The following is a 13,084-nucleotide window of genomic DNA, read 5'->3' as shown; positions in this document are numbered from 1 at the left end:
CAGGTCCTTTCTCGAGGAAAGGTTTCTCTCGAAAGAATTGAGTGGGAGGATGGTGGAGACTTGATGAGGTTATTGAACCATCACTTCAACCAGTGTGTAGCAGGGCACAGGAAGTTGTTCCCGTGGCACCTACACCAATTGAAGTGGAAGCTTATGATAGTGATCATGAAACTTCAGATCAAGTCACTCCCAAACCTCGTAGGATGACAAGGATGCGTACTACTTGAGAGTGGTACGTAATCCTGTCTTGGAAGTCATGTTGCTAGACAACAATGAGCCTACGAGCTATGGAGAAGCGATGGTGGGCCCGGATTCCGATAAATGGCTTGAGGCCATAAAATTCGAGAGAGGATCCATGTATGAAAACAAAGTGAAGACTTTGGAAGAACGGCTCGATGGTCGTAAGGCAAATGAGTACGGATGGATTTTAAAAGGAAGACAGACAATGATGGTAAGAATTACCATTAAGAAAGCTCGACTTGTCGTTAAGATGTTTTCCGACAAGTTCAAGGAGTTGACTACGATGAGATTTTCTCACTCGTAGCGATGCTAAGAGTCTGTTGGAATTATATTAGCGATTACTACATTATTTATGAAATCTTGCAGATAGGATGTCAAAACATTGTTTCCTCGACGATCTTCTTGAGGAAAGGTTGTATGTGATACAACCGGAAGGTTTTGTCAATCCCGAAAGATGCTAATAAGTATGCAAAGCTCCAGCAATCCTTCTAAGGACTGGAGTGAGCATCTCGGAGTTGGAATGTATGCTTTGATGATGATCAAAGATTTTGGGTTTGTACAAAGTTTATGAGAAACTTGTATTTCCAAAGAAGTGAGTGGGAGCACTATAGAATTTCTGATGAGTATATGTTGTTGACATATTGTTGATCAGAAATGACGTAGAATTTCTGGAAAGCATATAGGGTTATTTTGAAAGTGTTTTTCAATGGAAAGCCTGGATTAAGCTACTTGAACATTGAGCATCAAGATCTATAAGGATAGATCAAAATGCTTAATAATACTTTCAAATGAGCACATACCTTGACATGATCTTGAAGGTGTTCAAGATGGACCAGTCAAAGAAGGAGTTCTTGCCTGAGTTGTAAGGTACGAAGTTAAGACTTAAAGCTCGACGTCGGCAGAATAGAGAGAAAGGACGAAGGTCGTCCCCTATGCTTAAGACATAGGCTCTACAGTATGCCATGCTGAGTACCGCACCTGAAGTGTGCCTTGCCATGAGTCAGTCAAGGGGTACAAGAGTGATCCATGAATGGATCACAGACAGCGGTCAAAGTTATCCTTGGTAACTAGTGGACTAAGGAATTTTCTCGATTATGGAGGTGGTAAAAGAGTTCGTCGTAAAGGTTATGTCGATGCAAGCTTAACACCTATCCGGATAGCTCTAAGAAGAGATACCGGATACGTATTATGGGGCAACAATTTAGAATAGCTCCAAGTAGAACAGTTATTTGGAATAGCTCCAAATAGAGCGTGGTAGCTACATCTAGGAGATGACATAGAGATTTGTAAAGCACACACGGATCTGAAAGGTTCGGACCCGTTGACTAAAACCTCTCTCACAAGCAACATGATCAAACCTAAAACTCTTGGGTATTAGTCACATGGCGATGTGACCTGTGAGTGTTAATCACATGGCGATGTGAACTAGATTATTGACTCTAGTGCAAGTGGGAGACTGTTGGAAATATGCCCTAGAGGCAATAATAAAAGTGTTATTATTATATTTCCTTGTTCATGATAATTGTCTTTTATTCATGCTATAACTGTATTATCCGGAAATCGTAATACACGTGTGAATACATAGACCACAATATGTCCCTAGTGAGCCTCTAGTTGACTAGCTCGTTGTGATCAACAGATAGTCATGGTTTCCTGGCTATGGACATTGGATGTCGTTGATAACGGGATCACATCATTAGGAGAATGATGTGATGGACAAGACCCAATCCTAAGCCTAGCACAAAGATCGTGTAGTTCGTTTGCTAGAGCTTTGCCAATGTCAAGTATCTCTTCCTTTGACCATGAGAGCGTGTAACTCCTGGATACCGTAGGAGTGCTTTGGGTGTATCAAACGTCACAACGTAACTGGGTGACTATAAAGGTGCACTACAGGTATCTCCGAAAGTATCTATTGTTTTATGCGGATCGAGACTGGGATTTGTCACTCCATGTAAACGGACAGGTATCTCTGGGCCCACTCGGTAGGACATCATCATATGCGCAATGTGACCAAGGAGTTGATCACGGGATGATGTGTTACGGAACGAGTAAAGTGACTTGCCGGTAACGAGATTGAACAAGGTATTGGATACCGACGATCGAATCTCGGGCAAGTAACATACCGATAGACAAAGGGAATTGAATGCGGGATTGATTAAGTCCTTGACATCGTGGTTCATCCGATGAGATCATCGTGGAACATGTGGGAGCCATCATGGGTATCCAGATCCCGCTGTTGGTTATTGACCGGAGAACGTCTTGGTCATGTCTGCATGTCTCCCGAACCCGTAGGGTCTACACACTTAAGGTTCGATGACGCTAGGGTTATAAAGGAAGTTTGTATGTGGTTACCGAATGTTGTTCGGAGTCCCGGATGAGATCCCGGACGTCACGAGGAGTTCCGGAATGGTCCGGAGGTAAAGATTTATATATGGGAAGTCCTATTTTGGCCACCGGAAAATGTTCGGGATTTTTCGGTATTGTACCGGGAAGGTTCTAGAAGGTTCTGGAGTGGGGCCCACCTGCATGGGGGGACCCACATGGACGTGGGTAGTGGGGGCAAGGCCCCACACCCCTGGTCAAGGCGCACCAAGATCCCCCCTTAGAAGGAATAAGATCATATCCCGAAGGGATAAGATCAAGATCCCTAAAAAGGGGGGATAACAATCGGTGGGGAAGGAAATGATGGGATTTCTTTCCTCCCACCTTGGCCAACGCCCCAATGGACTTGGAGGGCAAGATACCAGCCCCTCCACCCCTATATATAGTGGGGAGGCGCATGGGAGCTATAGACGAAGTTCTGGCGCAGCCCTACCTCTCCCATGGTGCTTGGCGAAGCCCTGCTGGATTGCCACGCTCCTCCACCACCACCACGCCGTTGTGCTGCTGTTGGATGGAGTCTTCCTCAACCTCTCCCTCTCTCCTTGCTGGATCAAGGCGTGGGAGACGTCACCGGGCTGTACGTGTGTTGAACGCGGAGGTGCCGTCCGTTCGGCACTAGGATCATCGGTGATTTGAATCACGACGAGTACGACTCCATCAACCCCATTCACTTGAACGCTTCCGCTTAGCGATCTACAAGGGTATGTAGATGCACTCTCCTTCCCCTCGTTGCTGGTTTCTCCATAGATAGATCTTGGTGACACGTAGGAAAATTTTGAATTTCTGCTACGTTCCCCAACAAGAAGGCTATATACTTTAAAGCGCTATGTGAGGAATAGGGCACGACCAGAAGGTTCGATTGCTGAAGCATATGTTGCGGATGAGTGCCTGACATTTTGCTCCAAGTACATGGGTGATGTTGAAACAATATTTAATCGGAACCCAAGAAATATAGGTTTTTCAGATGAAGAAGCCTATGGTGTTGATGTTTTTGGACATGGAGTTAATTTTACTTCAGGATATGATTATGAATATGTACATGCGGAAAAAGAATTTGATCAGATGGTGTGGTATGTGTTGAACAATTGTGATCAAGCAAAGAAATATATCGAGTATGTTGTCACTTCTGAACTTGCTTATGTTGTTTGTGTTGTACTTATGTGATCTATTGATTAATATGTTTTACTTTACAGAATATTCAGAGATGAGTTAAAGAGAAAAGGGGCGCCGGACAGTGATAAGGAGCTTCAAAAAATATTTCCAACATGGTTCAAGAACTATGTTAGTTTTTATTTGCATCTAGTTTTTGGTTGTCACATTTCACTACAGATTCTAATGTATGTGTTTGCGTGTGTTGTTGCAGATGATAAGGATGCAGGATGAGGTTGGTGAAGAGGTAAATGAAGATCTCTTTGCCTTGGCATGTGGTCCTGATCGGAGAGTCCAGAAATTCTCATCATGCATAGTGAATGGGATTAGATTTAGCACTATTGGTCATGATAGCAACAAGAGAACGCAAAACAGTGGAGTCATGACCGAAGGTGAACATGACCGTAAGCTCATAAATTTTTATGGAACCTTGAAAGAGATCATTCAGTTAGACTACAACTTGGATGACAGGTCAGTTGTTTTGTTTAAATGTGACTGGTTTAAACTTGATGGAAAGAAGACCGAGCTTAAAAATGATGGTTTTTTCGAAAGCATAAATGTTGGAAGTATGTGGTACAAGGACGATTCTTTGATTCTGGCTACGCAGGCTAGAAAGGTCTTTTATTTGCCAGACACGAAGTATGGGAAGAATTGGCAAGTTGTGCAAACATTTGAACATAGGCATCTCTTCAATATTGGTGAAACTGAGGGTGTACCTTTTACTGGTCCTGCATATCAAGAGGACGAGTGTTGTGATGAGGAGGGTAGGAGAATATCTGTTTCTGACCTTACATCCGAGAAGCCTTTGCATAGAGATGATGAGCAAGGCATTGTTTTTGAAGCTGATGTAGTTGCTCGTTTGATGAAAGAAAAAAGCACAGAAGTGTATGAAGGTGGCAATGAAGAGGAAGAAGATGATACGGGTCTGGAGTATTGCTGCGAAGACGAAGGAGGTGCCATGGATGTTGACAGTGATGATGAGTAGATGTTTTAATGTAGAGGTACTATCCTCATTCTTCATTAAGTTGTTGTTTCCTATTGTCTACATGGAGTTATGTTCAGTACAGGGTTAACACAAGTTTGCCATGATTTAGTTTATGTTCAGTTTTAAAGAGTGAGGTGTTTATGCACTACATGGAGTTTTTGTTCGGTGTGTTAGAGGATTAGAATGGTAGTATCTGAAGTTTTATCTTGTTTGCCTTAACAGAGTTTTAGTCTGTCAGTGTGTTGTGATCCATAGTGTTTGTTCAGTACAGTACATGAGAGTGTGATGTGTTCTCACTGATACATAGTTTTGTTCAGTACGGTTCATGTAAACTTCTAATTTTGAAATATTCGACAGGCGTTGCTAATGAGGCTGAGAAGGAGATGCTCAAAAATGGTTGTGCTGCAAGCTTAAGTTGGTCTGAATTTTTATTTTGTTTGCCTTGATACGGCAATGACCGCTGATCCTTGTTGTGATCCATAATAGAGTTGTATCTGAAGTTTTATTTTGTTTGCCTTCATAGGCCAACCATTTTGTTTGTCAATGTGTTAACGAAGTCGCTGTAGTTGTAATCCTTGTTGTATGCCTGACAATATATCATCTATGCACCGGCTGTTGTGAGGATAGCATATGTGTGCTGTCATTGGCTATTCAGTTTCATAAATAATTCCTGAAATTCATAAGGCTCATCTATGTTCATAATATGGCCTAAAATCTGGTCATTTTGGAGCTTTGTGAAGCGATCCCAGGCTAGCCAACAGTCTTGGCAGTGTAAATTGGAGAGCGTGTGGTGACCATTGCCCTGGCAGGCAAAAATGGCGCTCTGTGCGTTTCTGGCGGCGCCACGAGGAAAGGGGGAGGAGATCTCGCGCGGCGCAACCCACCAGACAGTGCGTCTGATCCATCGCGCGATTTTCCTCTATATGCTAGCGACAGCTTCTGCTCAATAAAACGAAGTCCCACCAACTGTAACATAGATACTAAGATGGCCCAGTGGGAAGAGCATCCCGCTTCAGCGCTGGTGATCCAGGTTCAACTTCTCTTACTCCCCTTTTTCCCTACGGCGTGATTTTTTCTTTTATATGCTACCGATGACTTCCCCTCAATAAAACAAATTCTCAGAACTAAAAACACAAGGACTGAGATGGTCCAGTGGATAGAGCATCAAGCGCGGTCACTGGTGACCAAGGTTCCACTCTCCCTTTTCTTTTTTGGCGGCAAATTTGAAGTTTTTAAAAATATTCATATTTTTTAAACCGCAACTCGCTCAAATTCCTCTTTTTGTTTGAAATTGCACCCCCGTCAGATTTTCTTCTAAAATATTCATATCTTTTAAATCGCAACTCGGTCGCGGCAAATTTAATTTTTTTAAAAATATTCATATCTTTTAAATCGCAACTGGGTCGACTCCATTCTCGAGCTCTCTGTCCATCCACCCCGGAGCCCATGCCACCCAACAATCGACATGTTTGAAATTGCACCCCCGTCAGATTTTCTTCTAAAATATTCATATCTTTTAAATCGCAACTCGGTCGCGGCAAATTTAAATTTTTTAAAAATATTCATATCTTTTAAATCGCAACTCGGTCGACTCCATTCTCGAGCTCTCTGTCCATCCACCCCGGAGCCCATGCCACCCAACAATCGACATGTATCAACAACGTCCTACACCATCCATGTGATCACTAATGTCGCCTCCGATGATCGGGTCGTCGTCGATGACCGGGTCAACTCCGGTCGCGGCTCTGTCGGAAGCTTTCAAGATCGTGCACTCCATTCTCGAGCTCTCTGTCCATCCACCCCGGAACCCATGCCACCCAACAATCGACATGTATCAACAACGTCCTACACCATCCATGTGATCACTAATGTCGCCTCCGATGATCGGGTCGTCGTCGATGACTGGGTCGACTCCGGTCGCGGCTCTGTCGGAAGCTTTCAAGATCGTGCACTGCATTCTCGAGCTCTCTGTCCATCCACCACGAAGCCCATGCCGCCCAACAATTGACACGTATCAACGACGTCCTACACCATCCATGTGATCACTAATGTCGCCTCCGATGATCGGGTCGTCGTCGATGACCGTGTCGACTCCGGTCGCGGCTCTGTTGGAAGCTTTCAAGATCGTGCACTCCATTCTCAAGCTCTCTGTCCATTCACCCCGGAGCCCATGCCACCCAACAATTGACATGTATCAACAACGTCGTACACCATCCATGTGATCACTAACGTCGCCTCCGATGATCGGGTCGCCGTCAAGACCGTGCGCTCGATTCCATCACAAAATGGAATCGAAGTGGTGTGGTGGGCGGGTGGGTAATTATTTCATAAATAATTTCTAGTAATTATGACATAGTGTGTAATTAAATATATGTCTTGCTAATTATAGAAACAAAATGACTTGCTCGTGATGTATTCTCTAGAATGTTTTTTTAGATCAATTCTCTCTCTTTTTTAGTGGAGAGATCAATTCTCTTTTTTTTGAGTGGAGATATCAATTTCTAAATTTACCTGGCGGCAAGTAAGCGCGCGCAGGGGACTTTATTTTCGCTCCACCCGCGCCAAGCCAAAAAGAACCATCTTGAATTGACCATATTGCCCACCAAGGTTACAGAAAATTACACAAAGCTATTCTTCCATCAGTACATACGAAGGGACAACATTGTAATTTGACACAAACCACTAACCCCACTAACCCCATCGCACGGCCGCCCCCTAGCCCCCAAATCACCAAATCCCCCACGCCCCCCCGCACGGCCGCCCCAGATCCGCCTCCACCGCCCGCACCACCTCCTCCACCGCCGCCGGCATCACCTCCTCCACCGCCGGCCTCTTCCACCGCCGAGCACGGGCCCTGTCCCTCTTCCACCTCCACCGTCGGTCACATCCCCTCCCTCACTGCTGGCCAAGACCCCCTTCCGCCCCACGCTCCACCAAACCCTAGAACACGACCCGGCCGCCGCTGGTCACCTCCGCCACTACCCTTCCTCTTCCTCTTCCGCCTCCACCACCGGTCACAACCCCACATCCACTGCCGGCCACAGACTCCCTCCCCTCCTCCCCTCCACCAAACCCGAGAAACAAGTCGTCGTCGCCTCCATACCGCGCCACTTCAAGTGCCTCGCGCCACCACACTTCGCTGCTTCAAGGGCCTCTCCGACACCTCGCTGGACATTTGCACGACACACTGATGGGGAAGAAGATTGCAGCGAAGAAATCCCGAGGATGCAAGACAGCAGGTATAATCTTCTTAACCCACTCCATGCCTGCTATTTGAATAAGTTGAAGCATTGAAGCTTCACATGCAGTGGTGGTGATAGGAGTCAGAGCAAGTGATGTCAAAGCTATATATGTGTGTGCATATATGAGGCAAACTACATATGTATGTCTAATTACTAGGTGGTAATAGCGTTTTTATTGTTCTTGACTTCATTTGCTAGTGTTCCTGGTTCATTAGGGTTGTAGCCATACATAAACATAAGAAACAGTAATTTGTTATTAAGTACATATTATGCACATAGTAATTTGTGTTCATGTGTTCACTCATCTTAGAACCACCACCTGTACATCATATGGACGAGTTGCGCCTCAAAAGAATCATAAGGAACAATTCAAGGCTGCAAGCACTCGGAATTCCTGCATTATCAACATTGTTTGCAGCCAAAACTGTCATTTCACCTGAAAAAAAAGGCCCAGGAATAGTACCGATGAATCTGAAGCTGAGTACCATCCTAATGAGGACGATACCAGTGAAGGAGAGTCGTCCGATGATAGTTTAGTACATGAGACAGAAGCATTGCAAGAATTTAAGTCTACACCTGCTGCTAGCTCAAACTCCAAGGTGCTGAAATCCTCCATCTAGTCATTGCTAGATATGTTGCTTGTTGGTCATTGCAGCAGAGTTTTTGTTAAAGGTTGTTAATTAAACCATTTTTTCATTTCTATCAGGGCTTGAAGGATTGTAAAAAAAACAGTCAAGAATCTAGTAAGAAAAGATCTGCTGCCATGCCCCCTGGTGGATTAAAGCCTCGGCCTCCTAAGAGAGTTCTCGCGGACATCCCAACTAATATGCGAGTTACAAGGTCGAGGAAAGTACAATCACAAAATGCTGATGCAAGTGCTCAAAGTGAAGAGATGTATGATCCTAAACAGCATACACCAAGTGTCATTCATAAGCCAATTTCTTCTGTGGCTTGTGCCAGCCAAGCTGAACAATTTGTTCCCAACTCTGATGACCATTTTGTTGAAGGCAAGTTTCTTACTATTGTTGTTATATCATGCTCATGTTCTGTCCTTTGAATTTCTAGCCTTGTGTATTAACTTCGATTGCATAACGAACATCCTCTCACTGGATGCCTTCTTCTAAAAAGATGATGACCTTGCACATTGTGATGATGGCAACTGGATGGCCAATGAAGCTGATCTCATTGCCCATTGTGATGATGACAACCAGAGGGACAACGAAGCTGGTGGTAGTACCCAACCTCATCAGCAATCTCAACCTGACAGTAACTCTGAAGGCAAGTTACAAACCTGATTTTTCTTGCATTTATTTGATTGTTAATGAGGCTATGGTTATTTAGTAATGGCACTATGACATAGCAAATTAAGTATATATATTTTCAGATCTTCCATTCAAGCATTAATGCCCTTCAGATCTTCCATTCAGATTTTCTGAACTTCTTGTTTAATCTATTGTTCTATGCATCTTGCCGTCTTAAATATACTTAATATAAACCATAATGAACCTTGACAGACCAACTATTAGTGCATACATCATTAGCTTCTCTTGTTGCCGCTTTACACTGTTTCGCCTTAATTGTTGCTGTCATCGGTTACTAGTATATTGTCTTGGCCTTCTTGTGAGCTTAATACCATCCTTGATTTTACCTTCTCTGTAGGTCCACAATCCTATGAGGAGCCAAGGGAAAGGGGGGCCCAATTTGGGGAAAGGTTTGGAAAGGATCACTCGACGCTGGCAGGGCAAACTACCGCTTCTCATTCCAGAAGGAAGCTTACGGCCAGAGACACCTCTTCTGGCTGCAAAGTTTGCAACCGAATGCAATGTCACAGTCAGACACCATATGCCTGTGTTTAAGCACTGGAAGGATTACAAGGACCCAAATGGAAATGTGAGAGATGGGATCTTCAGGAACTTTGTAGGCAAAGTTGGTGTAAGTACATAACCCTGGCCTTTCTCCCTCACATTGCTAGGAACCTGTCAATCTTCTGCTATTTTGTCTATGTGCCATCATGATACTTACCCATGTTTTTTATCTTATTAGAACAAGTTTCAGATGGACCTAGAGGCAGTGCCAGTTAGGAAGGCTTGCATAGAAATGTTGAAACGTGCGACTCGCCAACAATGATATAGGCTCAAGAAAGAGTATTTTGATCCTCATGCACCCCATTTGGTGAGGAGAACTTCTCTGGTCCCCTCGATGACTGATGACCAGTGGAACGAGCTGGTGGAAAGCTGGAAGGATCCCAAAAAGATGGTATGTCTCTTCCTGCAAACCGATCTCGCCTTCTACATGCTAATCTAGAGACTGTGCCTTACATGTATTTGGTCTCTTAATGTAGGGGATATCTCAAATTAACAAAGCTAATCGAGCTCAAGTTAAGTTCCACCAAACTACTGGAGCGCGTAGCTACCCTGTGCACTGTGGAAATCTGGTAAGTCAAACATGTGGGTGTGGATGTGCAAGATGTATGTGTGCACTGTTAAAAGGTGTTTTTGGATTGCTTCCATGTAGTGTAGGTATATGATGCTCCCTTGCATTCATATATGTTGTTTTCAGGGAGACAAATACAAGGATAAAGAACCAACTGCAGTGGATTTGTTCAAGGAGTGCCACTACAGCAAAAAAAAACAAATGTTACACCAAAGTTGTGCTGGATGCAATTGTAAGTCAGCTTTCAAAGACTACCAACCATCAAAGTTTTAACTTTTGCACGGCTAGAATTAATATTGTTTCAGTCCCTCTTACAGATTGAAAAATAATAAGCAAATGCCAGCGTATGTTAATTGGAAATGTTAGTGTATTCACCTGACTATCTTGTAATAGATTGTCCTATATTGCAGTTTTGTCCATCCTCAGTCTCTAGCTTGTAGTATATATAAAATAATTAGATTTAAACATTAGTTGCTTGTACTTAATTGATATAATTTATCCTGTTTCTTCTGGCCACTTTGTTGTTGATGAATAATCTGACTCAGCTCCACACAGAAAAAAGTTTAATCTGACTCTGTTCTCACAAGATAAGGATGCATGCTAGCTTTCCTAATGCATGTTAACTTGCTGATGAGGTCATCTCTACTTGTGCTTAAGCTGTCTCATAACCATGTTTGTTGCTTGCATTGCTAGACCGAGATGGAAAATAAGGTTCCTAATCCTACAGAAGATGGTCATGAATCGAGCTCTACAACTGAGGCAGCAACCGAAGCTGTAGCTGAAGTACTTGCTAAGCACACTAAGAAGCCAATGTTTCTTCAGCATGTGGGGATCCAACACGTCCATGCGAGATCCAGTGCTATCAACTGTGAAGTAGAATTGGCAGCGCAGAAGATGAATGTTGAGCTTCGGGCGCGTGTTGACACCTTGACCAAGAAGTTGAAGGAATCTGAAGAAGAAAGGGCCAGGCAAGATGAGGAGTACAAGAAGCGAGATGAGGAGAACAGGAAGAAGCAAGCTGAGATGGATGCAAAACTAGACTTATTGCTAAGTCAGATGCCGTCAAGATCAGCTGAAGGGTAAGTTGTTTGTCCAAAAAGCTGATGGAAGCTATATGAATGTGGGATATGCTTGTGGAACCTAGCTTGTTATTTTGTCAGCCTTTTGTTATGCAAACTCCATACTGTTCGATGCAAACTAGTTGCATGTTGGTGATTGATGGTTAGTGCATCTCGAGATGTAAGCTGAATGCTATGTTGGATGTGTCATGGAGGACCAATACTTGTGTAATGTGACTTGTGATTTTTAATGCTATGCCTCTTTTCTGTCTTAATATTTGTATACAAATTATTAATAATTGTCAGTGCTAAATTGTTTCGTGTAAAAATCACAAATGGGCTTTGTTGGGCAAACCTAACATTGATGGGCTAGATGAAGTAGGCCTGGAAACGGAAACATATTTTGGATAAAAAAACATAATTGGCCCATAAGATTAATGGGTTGATGTGCTTGTTGGACCACCGGAAATGGGCTAACATAAACAGTGAAAAAAAAATAGTTCGAACCAAAACAAATGTGCCAAAACTTACTGGGCCGAAGCCTACATGGGCCCAGGCGGTGCCACGTCAGACCCAAACTGGAGTGTTGATGCCACGTCATCATGTAAATGCGTGACGGAAAAGACCGTCACAGAGACCTGGGCCTGGGGCGGGCCAGGCGGGCTTGGGGGCCGATCGGTGACGGTAAATGACCGTCATAATTTGGCCTAAATCCATGACAGACGGAAAATCCGTCATGGTTGGTCGGGTGGACAAATTATGACGCGATATACATGACGGACAAGCCCACTGTCACCGACGGTCATCGATGACAGTTTATGGGCTCTCGGTGACAGACAAGGGCTGTCACAGATTACCATATTTCTTGTAGTGCTTGCTATTATAGTTGGATCTTATGATGCTTCTCCCCATCTACTCTCTTGTAATGGATTCAGTTTTCCCTTTGAAGTTATCTTATCGGATTGAGTCTTTAAGAATTTGGGAACACTTGATGTATGTCTTGCCGTGCTTGTCTATGGTGACAATGGGATATTCACGTGATCTACTTGATGTATGTTTTCGTGATCAACTTGCGGGTTCAATGAACTTATGCATAGGGGTTGGCACACGTTTTCGTCTTGACTCTCCGGTAGAAAGTTTGGGGCACTCTTTGAAGTACTTTGTGTTGGTTGAATAGATGAATCTGAGATTGTGTGATGCTTATCGTATAATCATGCCCATGGATACTTGAGGTGACATTGGAGTATCTAGGTGACATTAGGGTTTTGGTTGATTTGTGTCTTAAGGTGTTATTCTAGTACGAACTCTATGGTAGATCGAACGGAAAGAATAGCTTCGTGTTATTTTACTACGGACTCTTGAATAGATCGATCAGAAAGCAAAACTTTGAGGTGGTTTCGTACCCTACAATAATCTCTTCGTCTGTTCTCTGCTATTAGTGACTTTGGAGTGACTCTTTGTTGCATGTTGAGGGATAGTTATATGTTCCAGTTATATTATTATTGTTGAGAGAACTTGCACTAGTGAAAGTATGAACCTTAGGCCTTGTTTCCACGCATTGCAATACCATTTTCGCTCACGTTTACCACTTGCTA

The 13,084-nt window shown here is 43.6% G+C and overlaps 1 pseudogene; it reads left to right on the top strand.

Moving 5' to 3' along the window:
- The first annotated feature begins 8,761 nt into the window (after window positions 1-8,761).
- Window positions 8,762-11,514, top strand: LOC123039646 (uncharacterized; annotated as a pseudogene).
- Window positions 11,515-13,084: the final 1,570 nt, after the last annotated feature.

The sequence above is a fragment of the Triticum aestivum genome, chromosome 2B (genome assembly GCF_018294505.1).
Source record: "Triticum aestivum cultivar Chinese Spring chromosome 2B, IWGSC CS RefSeq v2.1, whole genome shotgun sequence".
In the NCBI taxonomy this organism is placed as follows: Eukaryota; Viridiplantae; Streptophyta; class Magnoliopsida; order Poales; family Poaceae; genus Triticum; species Triticum aestivum.
Note: the sequence above shows the minus strand (reverse complement) of the source record. Positions and strands in the feature narration are given on the sequence as shown.